The 20,407-nt window shown below is 46.0% G+C and overlaps 1 long non-coding RNA gene across 1 annotated transcript in view; it reads left to right on the forward strand.

Annotated features, from left to right (window-relative positions):
• LOC116952541 (uncharacterized) overlaps positions 1-20,407 on the forward strand; it is a 48,807-nt gene continuing 28,400 nt past the window's right edge. The window contains exon 1 of the long non-coding RNA XR_004404465.2: positions 1-1,544. This is a non-coding gene — a long non-coding RNA (uncharacterized LOC116952541). The remainder of the gene's footprint in view (positions 1,545-20,407) is intronic.

A 20,407-nucleotide genomic window follows, 5' to 3' on the forward strand; every position in this document is an offset into this window, starting at 1 on the left:
CCCGGCGAAGGGGGAGGCTGGGACGACGGGGAGGTGTCGATGGGAGGGCGCTGCGTGTGTACTCTGCTCAGGGAATCGTGCTCACTGTTTCAGGTATGTTAAGCCTGGCCTCAGGTAAAGTGTACCCAGATGCCACAGGGTTGGACCATGAAGACTTTGTGACCTCTTTGTCTCACAACACGCGATAATGGGTCATTTGCCTGATAGCATCTGCTTCCCAAAGCACCCTTCACTCCGCGGTATTTCGGTTTTTTTATGAAGTAAAAAAATGGTTGCTCGCCGCCGTTGTTTTTACTTAATTGAAGTTTCTCTTTCTTTTTTCTCTACTCTGATAATCTCGGCAAATTCTTTAACCGAAGGCCCCCGCGTTGCGTAAGCCTCCGTTTAGCGGGAATAGTAAACGTGACATTTTGAACCGACCGTAATAAGTTCAATTCCAAGCAAACACTGAAGAGAAGCGAACACAACAATAGCACGTCCTCTATTTACCCAGGGAAGCCTCGACCGTGTCTCAACACTTTCTTTCAGGAGGGTCATCCTTGGGATGTTTGGCCACCTCCTTATCTGAATACATAGGTCAAAGTGCAACCCTGCAATGGCTTGCTCATGACGCTGCTGGCAGAAGGGGGGCTCCACTGGAGGGAGCTCTGGAGAGAGAGACCTGCCAGAGGGTATTTGGCCTACTCCTCCACACTTGTCAAATGTCTTGGAAGAGGTGCGAGTTACCCACGCTTTGCCCCAACGCCGATGTCCTGTGACCTGCTTGAAAATCGACTGGCTCTGGTATACTGCTGGGCTGACGGAGGGCAGTGGGAAGGGGGATTTCAGAAACTTGCACCATTGTTTTAACAGTCGTGCCAGGAGATGGGATCAAATTGGCCGCCTCTGGATTACATGTCAAGAATGTCAACCATTATACCGTGTTAGCATCCCATTTTCGAGTACAGTGTGTACATATATATTAATGTGGGAGGAAAACGGAATGCCTGAAGATAACCGACATATTTAGAGAGAAAAAAAACTTTCAAAATGCCTCGGCAAACTCTTCGTCTGTTGTCTGATTTGCTGCAGAATAGCAGACTTATTATAGGAGGGATTAGCAACCTCCCTTACTGTACGGGTTTGCAAAGGACACCTACCCGCAGGTGGGTGGCTGTCTCGTGGTCTCCGTGTGATTCACCAGACGCGACGAGCCACCGCACCTTGCAAAACGTAACGCAAATCAAAACATACTTTTTTTCTTTTAAATATATATTTTTGTTAAAGTATCCAGATCTGTTGCTGCGGCTCCCCGTAAAAGGTCAGCGTGGTGAATGTTGATGGGAATTGCCTTTTTTTTGTGTGTGCGTGTGGTAAGACTAAAAAAAATGCCACAAGGGTTGTTGCGTCTAACGCCTGCACTCGCGGTGACGTTGGCACATCATCGGCCATCGAACACACGCGGCTCACTCAACCCGCGGCGCGATACGAGAGGGAGCAAGGGGGAGCAGGAGGAGCGCAGGGCCCAAGCCTTGTAACGCACACCTGCCTTCTCGCTCTATCAGGTAATGACGGGTGCGGTGGTTGGGCTGGGGGGGTGGGGGCGAATGTGTTTCATCGGCAGCTTCACGGCAAAAAATGGGAGGTCTACATATTTGTTGGACCCGCACCGACCGCCTCCCACGAGTCGGAAAACCGAAGCGCGCTCTCTTTTTCTCAAAGCCGGTCTTGTGTGACGCACGCGCGCGAACGCTGCGGTCGTTCAACGGCGTGGGGGCAGACTTCTGGAGCACGCCGCTCGGCCTTGCACCGCTTTGCCTCCGTTACGAAACGTCAAGTGGGGCGCCAGATTTAATTACCAAAGAAACGTATTTCTCAAACCTTTGCCGATTTTTTTTTAAACGAATTATGAAGGGAAGCTAACAAACTCTATTTTTTTTTCTTTTACGGAGCGGGTGGTGGGGGTGGGGGCTGTAATTGGCATCGCAATTTCCGACGGACACGGAGTGCATTTTCGAAATCGTGCGTGAATGCTTTCCCCATCAGTATTTCTGGGACAATGTATTTTGGCGACGCAGTTGTAGCGTGGCGGCAAAACGGGCGAGCGGCACGGCGTCTAGCTCTGCGCCGCGCTCGGCACATCCGAGTTGGAGTCCCAGCCACGGCGAATGTCAGTGGCGAGCGATGTCTGAACCAGCGCTGGACGCTGGACCCCCCCCCCCCAACTCCGTCCTCTGCACCAACCCACAGTGGCCAGCATGGAAAAATATCGTCAAACAATCCCCCCCATTGCTGGCACAGCAAGTGGGAGGCTTGCCTTCATCCAGCAGTGGATTGACACAGTAATGCGAATTGCTTACTTTCATTATTTAATCATAATGTGTTTGCCAGCGGCGTTCTTCTTCAAGTGAATAACTCTCCGCGTGCTGCAGGTCCGAGGGATATGTGAAACATGTTGGATTTAGGCAGATTGCCTTTCCCTCTCGTCAGTAACTCAGTGTAAGCGTTAAACTCTACCGTCCAGACGGAATGTGACGGCTCACTGCTGGAATCTCGCTGGCTCAGTGCCTAGCGTTGGAATAGATCCAACTTAACATGTATGCTCTAATAAGGTATATCTTTTTAGTGGCTACTAGACATCGAGTTACTGAGTGTAGTTATTGTGATGTAGCATGAACATTAACCTGCATTTCTCAGCACGATTCATACAGAGATGGCTTAATCCTGTGTTGCATATTGAGTTTTTCGCTAAGCAATGATAACATGCAAGATAGTGTTTTCATTATTGCAGTGGAACCGTGTTATTTGTCTTAAACGAATATATAATAGCTATAACAGAAATCTGCCACTGTAAAATCACTGCTGGATGAAAGCCTTCGCATACCGTGTCAGTTTTTGGGGCTGTTTGACCATATTTAACCACACTGATCAATGCAGATTGGTGAATGGGGTTGGGGCTCAGACCCCTCGCCACTGACGTTAGACGTTAGACGTGGCCGCGAATCGGGGGGTCATAGTGCAGCGTCGCTGACCACTGCGCCACCACTCACCACAATTCAATAAAATATGAACAGAACGGAGCATTTATCCTGAGCAACACAATTATGGAATATCACTGGCCGCGCGCTAGCAAGCAATTCTGGAGCAGGCAAGGCAGGTTTGCGCAGTAAAGAGATGATCATCTCACGGGTCCATTGTGGGCTCGATTGATTGATCAACCAATTTTTTTTTTTCAAAAGGCACTCGATGTGCACACACGGAAAAGCGGCGTACGATCTCGACGGACAGTTGTGACACCGCACACACTTCCCAGGCTAATGCGTCTTCACCCAGCGCCTTCATCGAGTGTCCTCCACTGCTAGACCCAGCAATTTCCACTCTGCCCCGACTGCTCGATAAGCTCCGCTGAAATGAGGGGACCGAATCGAGTGTCAATGCCGCAATTTCAGGGACAGTTTTTTTTTTCAGCTTTGCCGAGAAATGCCTGGCGACCGTGAAAACCTACTGACTCGGAATGAAACTAACCTTTTCTCGCTGCCATTTTCGCGAGCGCCAGTGTGGAATCCGCTTTCAGACCCTGCGTGTCGTATCTTGCCGTGCAGGAAGTCAATAGCGGCTGTCCCTTAGAGAGGCCAACCCCTCGGCTGTGTGGCTATGGAAATATTAAACCTCCACCACCGGTTCAGGATTGCTGAGAAGACACTTAGACCTCTTTTTTTTAGCAAGCACGTAGATTTTATTCCAGGCTTAATGATGGAATATTGACCGAGAAGTTGACTAATTCATTTTTTTACGTCCCCTGGGTCATTTTTGTCGCTCGGTTATCCAATCATCGCGTTATTTTTTCCTCGTTATTCAGATGGATTTTGTTTAAACTGCTGACTCGGGGATTCCTCGGCCGTGGGGGTGACTTCATAATCACCTCCAGGGTGTCCCCTTCGCTCGTTTTAATTGAATGTTTTGGCGCCATGTTGCAATCTTAAGTGGACCCATTACCTGGGCGCCCCGGGTCATGTATCACAAACCAGCTGAGCGAGCTGCCTTCCCGAAAGTAATAAATGAACGCATCACCATCCTTCAGCACTTAAGCCCCCCCCCCCCCCCCCCCCCCGCTGTCACTGCGCTCAATCAAATACGCGGAGACCATCGCACGCGCTCTGCCGAACACAACCTGCAAGGAACGACAACACAGCGGCGAAAGCCGCAACGGTCCTAATATCGGGCTTAAGTTAAAGCCCCCCCCCCCCCCCACCACCTTTGCACATTAATCCCGTAGCGCGGCGGGACACGGTGCGGGTCCCTCTGACACCTCCATTGAACAATCAAGTAGCGAGCGTGACCTTTGCGTGCGCTTTCAACATCCCGTTTTGCCAGAACCTTTGTGTGGATTGCAGATATTTTATGAGTTCGGCCGCTGAACCGTTCAACCCTTCTCGTGCCGGGTCCCGCCTGAGCCAGCGTACTTTTATCCACTGCAAGTGGAGCTCGCCAGAGTGCAACTGAATTGGGATTCCGCGATGCCGCGAGAGTCCGCGAGAAACGTCCATGGCGGAGGAGACGGAGCAATGAGATCGGCTCGCATGCAAGTGGATTACTAAATAACAGAATCAATGAGCGATATCAGCGGCTTGGGGAGGCCTTCATCCAGCAGCGGCTCGATCAATTTGATAATGCACCAATGTGTGCAGTATTGCATAAACAAAAATTTATCAGCCTTAGCCAGACCACCATCTCTGAAGAACTGAATGTGTGGCTTTATTTGTTGTTTAGAACCACTGACTCAAAGAGTTGATCAAACGTGACCGTCCCAAGGCTGGGATCTTCTGTACATGCAGGCTGCACATATCTGCGTGTTGTTTAATATATTTGTTTCCAGTCGGCATTAAAACTAATTCTTCTGAGATGGGATTTTTTGTCATTTACAGATTTTAAATTAGTAGATTGATCGTGGCTGTCAGTGATGATGATGAAGCTACTCCTTCCTCCTGGGAACACGACCGAAAATTAAATAAAAAAATAAGCTCGCGCAGTCTGCTCGGTTTTCAGACAAGAGCACATCTCGACATTTCTGGCATGGACAGTCTCCATGGCGAGATAGCTGAATCTGAGTTCAGTGCCAATGAGTTTCAGTTTAGCCGATGGAGCCCTGAGGTGCGGAGGTCCAGCCGCTCCATGCATTCGGCCCGCGTGATTTCGCCCAGGCGAACTGCCCTCCCGATCGCGCCTGACCCGTGATGCAATCGCTTGACGACCCGTGAAGTGATCAAGGTGAAGTCTCCAGTGGGCAAAGCTGCATGCCTGCGGCACAGGGGATGAGTGCTCTTCATTACGCTGGCGCGTCGCGGCAGGCACGCGAGCATTCCTCGTGCGACCAAGCTCGCACGTTTATTATTTATGAACAGCCGCGTAGATTCTGGGTGCTGCCACGATGGTGAAATGTTTATCACAACGGACTTGCAATCCAGAGGCCACTGCGTAAATTCAATTTTCCCGCACGGCAGTTTGAAACAATGGGTGCAAGGTTTTTTATATCGCCCTCTACACCCCCACCACCGCCTCCAGCCCCACCTCCCCCTCCACCCACAACCCCTACCACCACCACCGCCACTCTGTCCACCCAGCAGCACAGATGGGCTCGCCAGAGTTAGTCTACAATCGTCAGGTTGCGCGTGCTTAGATAAAGCGTGGATAGGCCCACTTCTTTCAAGACGACTGCCCAGTGTGGAAGAGTAGGCCAAGTACCCTCTAGAGGGGCTCTCTGAAACTCGTTTTAGTGGAGGCCCTTCCACCAGCATCCAGTGAATATTATTAATGTATTTAAATAGTGGTAGCAGTGAGAATAACGATAATATAAATAATAAAGAAAAAGCCACATTGTGTAAATCCTTAAGAACGTGGACTCGCATGAGAACAGATGGATGGGAAACCAAACCCCCAGAGTTAAAGCACTTGGCCAGAGTGTAGGATGCCAACCATTGTTCTGAAGAATTATGGGCTTGGTAATTTTTTGAACTTGTATAGGAATCGCAGGCACTTATAAGCGGCTCTTGGTTTTTTTTCATTGTCCCCCACTGAATACGGCCCTGGTGGGATTTTAACGCTGTGGATTTTTCTTAATTATTTTTCCCGGGTGATTAATTAATTATAAGACTGCACCGTCTGTACTGCCGACATCATTCAAAATGTTGTGAAGTCATTCGCAAGAGCTTGGACCACGTGTGTCGGTCGGGTTGCGTGGCTCAGATTCACAACTTAGCAAAAGATCTGCGATGACTCGTTTGCAAAATCCTGCGGGGCTGGAAATCCCCTTGCTTAAGACGTAATGCATTAGTTGAGTCGGGAAGTGAAATTAAATTAAATATTTACCGACTGCCGAGGGGGAAGGAAGAGAGACACCAAAATTTGGGTTCTCTTCGACAGAGGTATTGTGTGTGGGCGTCTCACTCCATTACTGCATCCGCAGAACATGCATGCATGTATGCAGGCACTAGCACATTTGTAAATGTTAAATGTGTCAGGTGCGAACATGGCCCAGCACTGGGAAATCGTTCTCTCCACGTGCAAAGAGAACGTGTTCGACATTGGACTCGCAAATGCGTGGCGACGCTTGCCTGCGCATGGGAATCTGGGTCTACGCACTGCGGCTGAATTGTTCTGTAATTAATATCTGCCCTCGTGATTTGGGTTGCGACCTGGCTGGCCTTAAGCCAGTACATTCCGGGAATTTGGCATCTGTGTTCGGGTGGTAGTAGGAATTGCATTTGAAACTTAACTATTGATTTTACCAGGCGAGGCCCACTGAGCTCTATAGATCTTTTTCAGAAGTGGCCTAGCCCACAAATGTATAATAGCTCAACGAAGTGGCTCATCACGTGGGCATCTATTGCAGCCAAATACTCGAATCGCATGTTGATTCGAAATGTGGAGGAGAAAAAAAACAGAGGACCCCCCCGGAGAGAAATCCACGCCACCACGGGGAGAGAGAACGTGCTCCCCGAGATTTGGTACCCGGTGTTGCTTTGGTGAACTTTCTTGCGGAATAACTGCAGCGCAGTTTTTTTAATGAAAGACCGAGTGCTGACTGAGAACCATGTCTGGGTTTGGGTAGACTTGCCACGTGGCCTGTGAGTGCCCCAAAGGCAAAACATTGTGTTGTGTTTTTTTTCACTCAGCATTTCCCTGCACTTAATTTAACGCAGATTTAATAATCGAGGCTAACTTTTGCAATGAACATCGTCGCAAACTATCTTGAGCAGTTGTGTATGTTTTGCAGGTCATATTTAAAGCACAAAAGCTTTTTTTTCTCTCGCATTCACTCTGAGGTATGGCGTTGCTTTTTCACCTTTTAAATGTAAACATGCGCGTTTTTGCCAAATAATAATAAAAAAACACTTTTTATTTTAAATGGTAATTTAGCATACATATTGTGTTGAAATGGAGAATTTTAAACAAGGAAATTCTGAATCGAAACAAAAGATTTATATAAAAAAGACCTTACAGATATACAATTCGAATCCATTATATATGCTAGGGGGATAGAAACAACACAATTAATCTACAAGTGTTGATGTTTAAGCTTTTCTTTGTGACACCACAATCAACTTGCTAAATGCAGAAGCAAGGAGGTGGTGATGAAATGCCAAATGTAAACTGTGAATGATACGTACACGCAAACCTGGCATTACATAAGCCACAAGTAGCGGTGTTGCCGAGTTTCTGTCTGAAACAAAACCAAGTCACACATTTCGTATCAATATTATCACGATTCTAATCTCAGTTTGATCAATTTTACCTCATAAAAATATATATGAACGCTATTTTCACGAGTATATATATTTCTTTTATCTTAGAGGTTTTAAATTATTAAATGAGCTCTACATTTGCTATTTCAAGCTTTAACAAAAAAACACCATTGCTCCACACGCGCACACACAAAATAAATGCTATGCACACCACTGGGCAAGTGCTGTTAGCGAGCACCTATCTCTCTGTGAAGGTCACAACCACGAAGCACCTATCTCTCTGTGAAGGTCACAACCACGAAGCACCTATCTCTCTGTGAAGGTCACAACCACGAAGCACCTATATCTCTGTGAAGGCCGCCACCACGACGCACCTATCTCTCTGTGAAGGTCACAACCATGACGCACCTATCTCTCTGTGAAGGCCACAACCACGACGCACCTATCTCTCTGTGAAGGCCACAACCACGACGCACCTATCTCTCTGTGAAGGCCACAACCCCGGCGCACCTATCTCTCTGTGAAGGCCACAACCACGACGCACTTATCTCTCTGTGAAGGCCGCCACCATGACGCACTTATCTCTCTGTGAAGGCCGCCACCATGACGCACCTATCTCTCTGTGAAGGCCACAACCACGACGCACCTATCTCTCTGTGAAGGCCACAACCACGGCGCACTTATCTCTGGCTGCGTCTGCCTCTTCAGTCCCAAGGTCTACACACTGTTTTATTTATTTATGGCAGAGTCAACGTAGGGAAAGCCCAGGTTCAGGTTTTCGCCGAATTTGAAGCACAGTGCACTAACCACAACACTGCCGCTCCCCATGGACATACACCAAGACACAAATCCTCCTTATAGCCTTAAAAGACTGCTGGGCAAAGTGTTGTGAGCACCTATGAACGCCGGAATGGCACACGAGGGATTAGGTGGTGAGCACAACGCCTGACCACCTTTGTTTCCCCAGTGCTGATATTTCCATACCGCAGCAGGTACTCATTTAAGGCTGAGTCTACCTAGGGGAGGCCACAGCACACTAACCACTGCGCTACTGCTCCCTATGGACACACACACACACACAAAGGATGTCAGCCGGTTTAGGAAGCAGAAATACTGCACGCTCTCGCTGGGAGCATTGATTGTAATTTTCTAAGTCAACATGTATCGGCTGCCAGGTCAGGCATCATTAGACCAAAGCGCCCCAGCTTTGCCCAACAGACAGAGACAACAGTCAGGGGATGTGAGAGAGGAGCAACAGAGTTGAACCTTCCAACATCTGGGCAAGGAGTGGGGAGGAGGAGGAGGAGGGTGTACGTGAACAAGGGGAGAAATCAAACCGGCCCATCACCTCTTGGCTTCCATATCTCGTTAAAAGGAAACGGAATTAAACTAAACATTGCTTCGCTGCCACGTGCCTTTTGATTGTGTGCCTCTGCGAGCAATAACGTAGTGAAATGCCTTGAACGGCTGCACGCTTCAGAGAGGCGCTTTGCGGATTGGGTTGTGAACCGGCCGGGATTCCTACAGGCCAGTGACTTCTGACCCAATTATACCGCTAATGTACTAATTTGAGGCCAGAGCTTGAGGCTTGCCCTGCCCAAGTGCGACGATCAGGAGAAAATATTTGGTCTCTTTTTTTCAAGAGGCAGTGTCAAAACACAATTATCGCGGGCGGACGGGCAGGCGGATGGGAGGGCCCACGATTATTAGTGCGTCTCTCTGACATTTAAAAAAAAATTCGGGTGAAAGCAATATTTTCTGATGTCAAAGTCGGTCATTAAGTATCCTTTATTTAACCAGGAGATGAAATAAACCCGTTGAGACGCGTGAAACAACATCGCCTTATTTTTGCTTGGGCTGCCCGGGTTACATGGAGAACGTGCCAAGAAAACAATATATGTAAAAACATTTTTTAACAAATCTTAACTAATTGCAACAATGAATTTGTAAAAATGTGAATAATGCTAAGGTATAACGTGAACATTACTGACAAAAAGTAAATATATGAGAAATATAATATAAATTGCTTTATTAAAACCAATATTATTTTCTCTTTGAACGCACAACAAAATATTGTACGAAATATTTTTTTCTAAACGATTTTTACATTTATATTACATTTTACAGTATATATATCGAATGTCATTTATTATATGATACATAATGATATTACAAAAAATAACTTGGGTGGAATGCTTGCAACAGTGGCTAGCGCACTGCCCGATAAACAGCCACGGCTGTCATGACAGGCGAGTTTTATGTGAACCCATCCTGCTCTCCCCTTTTTCACGAACCCGTACTAACCAGGATGGGTGAAGAAGCTTGGTCAAATAACCCCCATGAACAACAGGTTTATGGAAAGGAATTCATACAGCAGTGGACTGACAAAGGGCTGTAAGTGAATATATGAATATTATTGTTATTTGTACAGGTAGTCCCCGACTTAGGATATTTCGATCTTACGATGGCGATAGCGATATGATAAAATTGCAAACAAAAATAATTTCGCGCGGCAGGCAAACGCAGCAGCGTACGATTACGATAGTGTAACTTTATCATCGCCATCCTCCTCTTCCGACAACTAAGTTAATGTAGCCATCAACAACCTAACATCGTTCAAGTATGCAGACGACGGACAGAATCTTGGTGAGTACAGTAGAATATGATACGTTACGATACGTTCAATGCATGTATGATACGTAGCTTTAGCGATTTCATTTTAGGGTTACCACGATACGATACATACGTTCAATGCATGTTAAAAGTTTTTTTTTTTATAGCAGATAGGATTGTTTCCTGAAAAAACTTTCTATGAAATTGTAGTTCATATAGGTAGGCTAAGAATTTACCTTGTTTTTTACTTTAAATTTTACTGTGCAATACACTATTGTAATTAATAAATACATACAGTATATAGTTTATACAGTACGGTACTGTAAATTGCTGTTTTGCTAAATTATCACCATTCTTTAAGACTCCTGGATAGGCTAGGCCATTTTCGACTTACGATATTTTCGACTTACGATGGGGTCGTCGTAACGCATCTCCATCGTAAGTCGGGAACTACCTGTATACCCAACACAATTCTAGACAAATAGTTAATACAGACACCCTAGATACAATTTATATCCTCGGCAATTAACACACGTATACAAGCACGTGTGACCAATACTCATCTTCAGAACATGTCATTTTCTATCTTTGTGGTATACTTTTCCTGCGGATCTGGTTTTTTTTTCAAGCTGAAGGACCTGCGTTTATAAAATACACAATTGTTGATTTTTCTTTACATTCCCAGCGTTTGCAAAATGACATCGCAGCTTATTAGCACACCGTGCATGTTGCTTTGACAAAAGCGAGGTGCAAGAGTGACCTTCATGAGTCAATGCACGAGCATGCTCATAACCTATTAATGTTTAGCTCATTAATGAATATCAGCTAAAACAAAAAAAGTTTTACAAGCAGAGCAGACTTTCTTGTGGGCTTTTAATGGATTTTCTTGGACAAATCATCAACCCATAATAGCAAAAAATCCCCGTAATGGCTCAAATTCTTGTATAAATTCACGGCTTGTGTTCTTGTCTTTGTGCTAAAAAAACGCAAAGACAAATAACCCCTGTGTAGACTTCCACAGAGTGAGGACAAGTGCTGTAAGCAAGCACTCATTAAGGCTGGTACGGCGCAATGAGAATCAGAATCTTTATTTATCCTGGAGAAATCCGATGAGCTATTAAGCTTTTTAACCGATGTCCAGTCGTGGTGGATCAGAAAGTTACAACAACAACAAACAATACAAAACTATAGGAAAGGTAATAAAAATCACTAAAAAAAATCACAGAATGTATACAAGTTAAAATTGCATGAGTGCATCAATTCCCAAGCTTTGGCAAGGCAGCAAAACAGCAAAAAAAGTCCCAGACCACACCAATACAACACGCAGACCCTCAACAAAATTAAGGTGGTGTGGCAAGCACCGTGCCCAGCCGCCTTTGTTTCCCCAGTTCTGATGTTTCACACATCGCACGAGGTACTCATTGTAGGCCGGATACGTGGCTCAGTGCGCTAACTCTTGCAGCCATCGCCTGTGATAAGAGACGCACCGACTCATGCACATACACTTAGACCCCGGTGCACACACACCGACTCATGCACATACACCTGAACCCTGGTGCACACACACCGACTCATGCACATACACCTGAACCCTGGTGCACACACACCGACTCATGCACATACACCTGAACCTTGGTGCACACACACCGACTCATGCACATACACCTGAACCCTGGTGCACACACACAGACTCATGCAGATACACCTGAACCCTGGTGCACACACACCGACTCATGCACACACACGTGAACCCTGGTGCATGGACATCCCCCCCTCCCCCTTTTCTCGAATACACTCTGCACATGTTCCAGATTTAGAGCTGCGATTGCAAACAAAACTAAAATTGTAAATTAACAAAGTTGGACATTGTATGTTGAACACAATGCTTCTGGGAAAGCCTGAGGGTAGATTTAAAAAGAAAAGTAGAATGGGCATATATCTGTTGAGTAAAGATTAGGGAAATTGAGAAGATGTTGCGCTGGCTATTTTATCAAAATGTCAGGTATTTGTGTTTTTGTTATCCCCCTTGTTTACTCAGGAAAGCCTCAAGGAGTCTCAAGACTTTTTTTGTCAGAAGAGTCCTTCCAACTTTTTTCGCAGTCGGGGATGATGTTGCTATTGTGTAATCTCAATTAATTTGGCCATTTGGTAATTAATGAGGTAATGTTTCATCACTGGAATATTTGGCCAACATGAGTATTTTTTTTTGCTTTATAAACACATTTATAATTGTCTTTGTAAATATATATATGACAAACATTTCTTCATGAAGGTTGTCTGTTGACAAATTGTCGTGGCTCTTTATGCTGTGAAAATGGAACGTACTGTTACATGTTTTGGTTTCAGAAGGGAATAGAACGAACATGATTAACTGCAAAATGACCTCCCCATGCACATGGAATAAAAATTGCACAGTGTCTGGCAGAAGCCTTGTGACGATGCAAAGGAAACATAAATGGAAACACCATTTGGTAGCTTCATTTTCATTTTGTCTTTTGTATTGTACCTGCAATTACGCCTTTCTTAAAACGCTCCTTTGTTTAATTTAGTTCTACAATTCCCCTGAATTCCATTCAATGTGTATTTGGCTTGCTTAGCAATATGCATTCAGCCTTTTCAGCCCATAGTTGGAACACGGTTTAAAGTATATATGTGTCGAAAATGCGTTTGAGTGGTTTATTGTTGGATGTCTCTGTTTCCCTCGCATTGCCCATCAGTAAGACAGGTCTGAAGTGGAACCCGTTATAGTTCATTTGATAACTATATAATTGCTTATGTAAACATCACACTTTTTTTTGTTTTGTCACCAATAGGAGACAAAACTCTGGCTGTTACTTTATATTAAAACGTATTGCTGGCTGGTTGGCTGGAGAGAGGGAGGGACGGTCACATCCATTGATTGTGCAGGATGCTAGTTCTGTATAAACAAAAAAAACCCATCAAATAGCAAGCACAAATTAATTAAAACCATTAAAAGCCATGCACATCATTACAATGCATCAAGTTTATTTAGTTGAACCAGGTAAGAACTCAAGAGAAAAATATGTAGAGTCTCATTTTCAACAGTGACCTGAGGCAGGAGTTAGCCAACAGGGGTCAACCATGGCAATGAATAATCCCGATTAAATTATTTGCGGGTGATTTTCGAATTTGCTTACGTAATAGGCTCACGTTTCAATTGACCTTTTTTGCTATATAGAAAAAAGGGCCAACAAGTCTAACCAACTATCTACGTTTGCATTATAAAGCGGGATGAACAACGCATATGAGTAAGGCGCTTAATTTATTAATATAATACAGGATAACGAAACGCCCCATGGTGTGTCCATGAAACGTAATTTAATGCAAATTAATTTATTGCGGGGTGGGGATGGAGGCGGGGGTAGGGGCGGAGTCGGGGGTGAGGGCGGGGGGTGGGTTAGCGGGGGGAGGTTAGCGGGGAGGGGGGGGTTAGCGGGGGGGGTGGGTTAGCGGGGGGTGGGTGGGTTAGCGGGGGGGGGGTTAGCGGGGGGTGGGGGTGTTCCCCCCATGCAGACCGCCGCAGGGGCCACGCCCCCTCACTTCAGGCGGGCCAGGTAAAAGCTCCCCCGGTGGAACACAACACAAAGCAAGGGACGGAGTGTTAGAGATGCTAATGCGGAGCTACTCTCAGCATTATTTACCCTGGCCAATTAAATGTCACTGCTGGTGTACTCTAGCCGCTGGCCAGCCTGAAAAAAAGGTGTTTTTAAGAATTAGTAGAGCGTGATAAAACATTTTTGAGTCACCGCAAAGTAACTCTCGAGAACCGGTCGTGAAAATAGATCCAGTTTGTGTGCGGGTGGGTAAACGGGTGGCGGCAACGTCGGTGGAAAATGCGAGCGATTTGGCCATTTGCTTTTTTACTGCCAAGAATTTGCCCGAAAGACAATTGAATAAGGCCCATATAATTAGTCTCTTTTTCAAGATAGACCTGGAAGTTAAACATGTCCTACTACTTGCTGCAACATGCTTAAATAGCTGTTCGTGTAAGCTATGGCGTCAATGTATTTGCTTGGTCTAATATCACGCGGGCAATTAAAATGAAGATATCACCAACAACGAGCAAAATGTGCGTTTTAATTGGTCCGTTCCTTCATTGGCTTGTCCCACAGTGGCGATTGCCTTTAACAAGCACACCACAAGGCAAGGGCGCAAGGCTCACGAGTAATTAATTAAGCCTTTGCGGAGTAAGTCTGTGGTTTCAAATAAATTATCCCGTTTGCTTTTCAACCTCACCCTCCCCCCGTTAAATTGGCTATCTACGACCCATGCCGGTGTTTGCTTTGTCGTAGAAGACAAAGTGGGATTGGGCAGAGACGCATCACGAGAAGGGTCTTTTTGTTGATGCCGGTGGCCCAAGACCATTGACGGAGTTGCAGCTCAAGGAGGAGCTTTCCCCCGTCCCCCGCCTCCTCGTCCTCCTCTCAGAGGGCCTCCGACACGGACGTAGAGCCACCGGGTCAACTCCGCGTGCCACTCCAAGTCGTCGTGCTCCAGACTGTCGCGTCTCGAGACCTGTGAGAACTGGCGATGCCCTTGGGGGGAAGAAAGCCTCCATCAAGCAGTGGACAGATCATGGCTGTTGCTTATGACGACAATGGTGGTGGCGACGGTGGGAGCTTTTCTGTTTGTACCTGGCGGTGCCTAGGTGAGCGTAAAGGTGTTGACCACTTGACCTGCCTTTGAAGGCCGAGGTAATAAAGGCCCCGAGGTTACCCTCGGCTCATTCCAACACAAAGCGTATTCCATTTCACACCTGGCCAGAGGCAAGTGAGCTTCAGAACGCGTCTGTTCACACACTTGAGAGCGGGCCAAGCTCGAGATTTATCTTGTCATTGTTTTAGTTTTCTTTGAGCTACCCTGTGGTGAATTAAATATATTTTGGTTATATCTTGTATTGTATGGGGGGGGGGTGTTGATGCTTATTGTGTGATGAGCTTTTGGAGCTCTCCCATTTCCCACGTGTGTGGGGTTCCAGTGGCGCACAGGGTTTAAAAAAAGCGAAGCAATTCACACGTTCATGAAGATGATGATAACTAGCGGAGGTTTATAATCACGTACCGAGTCACTCTTCCACCTTCCGGTGACGCGATTCGATTAAATAATCGATCTCCTTTCTATTTTGATCATTTGTACCGACTCGTCTCTATTCACCACGTTGTGTTCACGTGTGGAGAAGCGTGGTGAGAGATGCACGCTATAGGAATTGCATCGACAGAGACGGAGGGATGTTGTGGATTAAGGAACACATGCAGGTTAATGCCATCATTAAATCTATTCAGAAAAGTAAGTGGGTTTGGGCAGAACCCGTCATGGCTATAAGGAGTAATTGGAATTTTTATTTATTTGAGTATGATGTATGTACAGTAATGTGCTATTGCTTACTTTGTAAATACGATGTCATGTATTTTGCGAGTCATCATGTACTTACGTATGTTGAACTTCGCTCGCACCGTACGTAGCCAACCGCGCTGATCGGTGGCCATGATCTATCATGGGTAGTCATGATCTCTCCTCTGCTGGATGAAGGCCCACCTAAATCATCGCCATCCCTCAGTCTTGTGATGCCACAATCCATCGAGCTTCAACATCTTAAGCCAGTGGTTCTTAACCGTTACTGCAGCATTGCACCCCTTTGGTTCTCAATCGTAAAAAAAGTATAATGTTCATAAACACATAGGGTTTTATCAAACAAAGTAGTTGTACTTACGTGCCCGTGATTAATTTGTGTGTCAATGATTTACCTTCTAAAAAAGATCTGGCCACTTCTCGCACCCCCAGAAAGGGCATATTGCGCCCCCAGGGGGTGCAGCGTGCAACCCAGCTTTAGAAGAATCACTGCATTAATAGGCAATTAGCAAGCTATCTGGAGAAAACTCCAAGATGCATATATGAGGGTGAGACACCCAGCCACTGACATCTCCTGGCCACAGCTCGCAGCCCCATGCCTACAGCACCTGGCAAGCCCCGGTGCGGGTCGCCCATCCGCGTACTCACCAGGCTCAACGCGGCTTAGCTTCCAAGACCTTGATAAGATCGGGGTCATTTGGGCAGATTTGGTCATCGGAAATTAAAATCAGTGCATCCTTTGCTATGTTCTTACTAAATGACACAATCTTAATGTTTTGATAACCATTGTGTAAAAAAAAATCGCACAGCAAAATCTATATATGTCTCGGCCTCGCTGTGTGCTGTGTTGCACTACTATCCGAGTAGTTAACCTCGCATTCAATAAACTTTCAGAGCCAGGATGAACATCCGACTCCGACGTATTTAATTAATTGAACGAGGTAAAACTGATGGAAAAACAATGCACAAAAAACAGCATCTGTTAAAACTTGCAATGTCGATACAATGAATGAACACAAGGAGCATCATAACATTGTCTTAGATAACATGAAACTCAACAATAGGTCCTGGATGGACCAGGCACCTTCATTAGCACTGAATAGCTACACAAGAGAATAAGCTATGTTAAATAAGGTCACATCGTGTAATCACAATACTACAGCCTAAATGTACAGCGCTGTACATAACACTGAACTGTGGATGAGACACTTATTCATCCTTGCTCTCAAGATCGCAATAAGGTTACATGGGTAGAAGTCTGGCTCGACTTATCCAACTACAAGTAACATTCACAATAATGCAAGTGGCAGGCTTCGTTGTTAACTAGGCCTCATATTTATCATAACAATTTAACAGCATTATAAAGGCATTTACAGCATTATAACGGCAATCCTAACATTATAACAGCATTCCCAGTATTATAAGAACAAACGAACTTAAGACAATGCTTCTTAAAGTTCCACAATGAACAGATGCACCCGTCCTCACTGAGACGCCATTTGTGCCTCCATTTTGTACTCTGTGCAATGGCTGACACCCTGCCTCGTAGCTTAGAGAATCTTAAATCGTCACTTCTTGGTTACGTGACCAAACTCAACACCATATCAGGAAATTCCTGTGTACGCACATCCCCATACCTGCCGTGAGACAGAACAACATATGAATTTGTAGCTCTGTTTATATTAACATACTCGCAACCTTGCACACCTCTTGGACATGATCCCTAAATTTCAATGATTTACCTTCTAAATTTTTTAGCCATGTCTCCAGTGCCGGACTAAGCTAGTGCGGGGCCTGTAGCATGATGTTATAAAGGGGCCCTAAATAAAAAAAAAATCATAAATATTAAAACACAAATGTTTAACTTGCATAGTAAAGTAATTGTATCTTTTTCATTTGCTATACAGCCAGGTAATACGACAAATCGCGAACCTTAAACTCCCATTCGATTATAAAAGTTGAAGGCGGTATAGTACTATAGTAATAAAGCAAGTGCAGAATCGCTGAACTGCAATTCATAGCTTGAAAGCATTTAGCACGGGGCCCTTGAAAGTGCGGTGCCCGTAGCATATGCTGCTTTTGCTACTAGGATAATCCGGCACTGCATGTCTCGCGCCCCCAGAAAGGGCATCTCCCACCCCCAGGTTAAGAAGAACCACTGCTCTAAGCCGATCTCATTGCTCCATCACCTCCTTTGGCTGCCGCTCCAATATAAGTATTCACGACTGGCCATCATCATCATCCCTACAGCGGTTCCACATCTCGCTTTTCTTTAGACGTCTAGCAAGCTGTCTGTAACTTGCACACGTTCTCCGAGCATGCAACTGCTTCACGCTTCACAAGACGGAGGGATGGCGTCGACCTTGGGAGGCATTCACCCAGTGGTGGATGGATCACGACTGCTGCTACTGCTGCTGATGACACTACAGTAAGTTAATTGCCTGCATGCAGAGTATATCCGCCTTCACATATCGGTCCCTCCATGTAAAAATATGTAATGTTTTACACATCCCATCAGCATCTCCGATTTTGCACGATTGGCTACGTACGGTGCGAAAGAAGTTCAACATACATACATACGTATACATACATGGCCTTCTGAGAGTGCAAGCTGGACCGGTTTGGACATTAATTGCTTCATCAGCAGTCAGGCTCGTTTGAACCAATGCAGGTATTTGAGGTATGTATGCACAGTACGTCTGTTGAACTTCTTTCGCACCATATTGTGGATATTTTGGATAACCGCTTCTACCAGTAACCCGCGTGGCCAGCAGCGAACAATGGGCCACTAAATGCCCCGTGAAAGAAGAGGCCCTTTACAGTTGTCAGGGCAATGCACAGGGAATGCTTGTTTCGCGTGTTCCTCTCTCTCTGTCTCTCAAGTGCGGTTGCAAGCACAGACCTCCTCCTTGCTGCTTTGTATGCTTTTGTTTCCAATCCGCATGCCACCTCAAGCGCGATATAGGTAACAAACTATTGCATTCATCACCGATGGATGAAGGCCTTCCGAGGCCTTGTTCAATCATGTGGGTTGTTTGACCATACTTCACCACGCTGGTCAATGCAGATTGATACAGATGTGTGGGGAGGGGGTGGGGTTGAAGGCCACGGCCGGATGAGAAACCGCTCACAGCTGATGTCAGCCCCGTGGGCCCGGGAATAGAATTGCCGGCGGTCGGTTTCCATCGTGCGGTGGTGCTGAACCCTTCCCATTCACACTTCGATCTTACACTGGCACGGCTTCGGCTCGGTTCAAACTCGCCCGGCTCGTGCCGTGCGAGTCTCTTACCAAGAACGAATGGAAGACGCTTCCCGTACTGCTCGAATTTTTCAGTTCTAAGCCGCGTCACCCGACGACGACGATGATGTGTGCTGTGGTTATGAATAGACCCAGCTTGCCCGAGCGTGACAATGAGCGAGACAAAAAAAGGTATTTGTACCTTAGCAGCTGTGCGGCAACACTTATGCCCTTCATTATCACTGCTTTGTATAATACACGTTTAACCCTTGGCCAATCATACATTGCAGTACAGGGTCTCAGATGTGTCTTTGTGCGTGCGTTTTTATTGTATGGGGAGCCGTAGTGTAGCGGTTAGCAAGCTGTGCTATCAATCCGGTGACCCGAGTTTGATTCTCGCTCACTGCCAACACCACTGACGATTACCTGAACCGGTCCTGGGCATCCTCTAGGTCGAGTCGGCCTCAAATGAGTATACCGCCACTAGGGAGGCAAAGGTGGCCGAAAGTGGTGCTGGCCACCCACCCTCTTGTGTAGGTGGCCGAGCGTGGTGCTGGCCACCCACCCTCTTATGTATCGTGCCGGCATTCATAGGAGGTCGCTAACAGCACTTGCCCCAATCGTCTGGTAAGGACATAGGGGTGATATTTGTATTTTTACTATTATAATTATCATTGGGATTGAACAATTTGCCCTCCCCAGCGATTTTGATTAATTGTTGCTATTCAGGTTTTGCGATTCAATTAAATCATTTTTTTAATTTATTGGACTCCGTGATATACAGGGTGCTTAAAACAAGTGAACACTTCTGAGAACTTGCAACAATACCGCAGGAAATGTGCCTCCAGGCTCTGGAGACCACCTGGAGAAGATTCCAGGCATGCGTTGACAATGATGGCGAAGAAGTGGAGACTGACTTTTTGAAGTTATTAATATACATTTGTTATCACGTTACAGTCTATTTGTTGCTTTTTCATTAAAACGATAGTCATGCAAGTGTTAACATTGTTTTGAAGAATTCTGTATACTTCTGCGTCCAGGTGCTTACATGAATACAATGCTCTTACATTGTGCCATTACAATCTCGAATTACTACTATTATTATTACATGTCTACTGCATCGACAGGTGGGCTTGGATCAGTGATGGAAAATGCCACATTGTTATGGCAAGGACCGGTTTATCCATAGGATATCTGTTGTTGAGAATGGGTAAGCTTTCAGCTTCCCTGGGCTGAAGCTGAACACTGACGATCAGCTGTCTGGAGACACCAGCCCACCACCTGTGTGAAGCGCGCTCGCCTGTTTAATTGGCTGCACGGTGAGCCGCGTGTGTGATGTGGCGGCTGTCACGAGCCTTCATCGTAGCTGTCCACATGGCTGTATTCAGGATGGGTATAGGTGTAGAGAGGGCATTGCCAGCACCACCAACCGGATCCCCCCTCCCCCCACACTCACACCCCCCAA

The sequence above is a fragment of the Petromyzon marinus genome, chromosome 47 (assembly GCF_048934315.1).
Source record: "Petromyzon marinus isolate PM22_M1 ecotype Great Lakes invasive population chromosome 47, UKy_Petmar_22M1.pri1.0, whole genome shotgun sequence".
Classification (NCBI taxonomy): domain Eukaryota; kingdom Metazoa; phylum Chordata; class Hyperoartia; order Petromyzontiformes; family Petromyzontidae; genus Petromyzon; species Petromyzon marinus.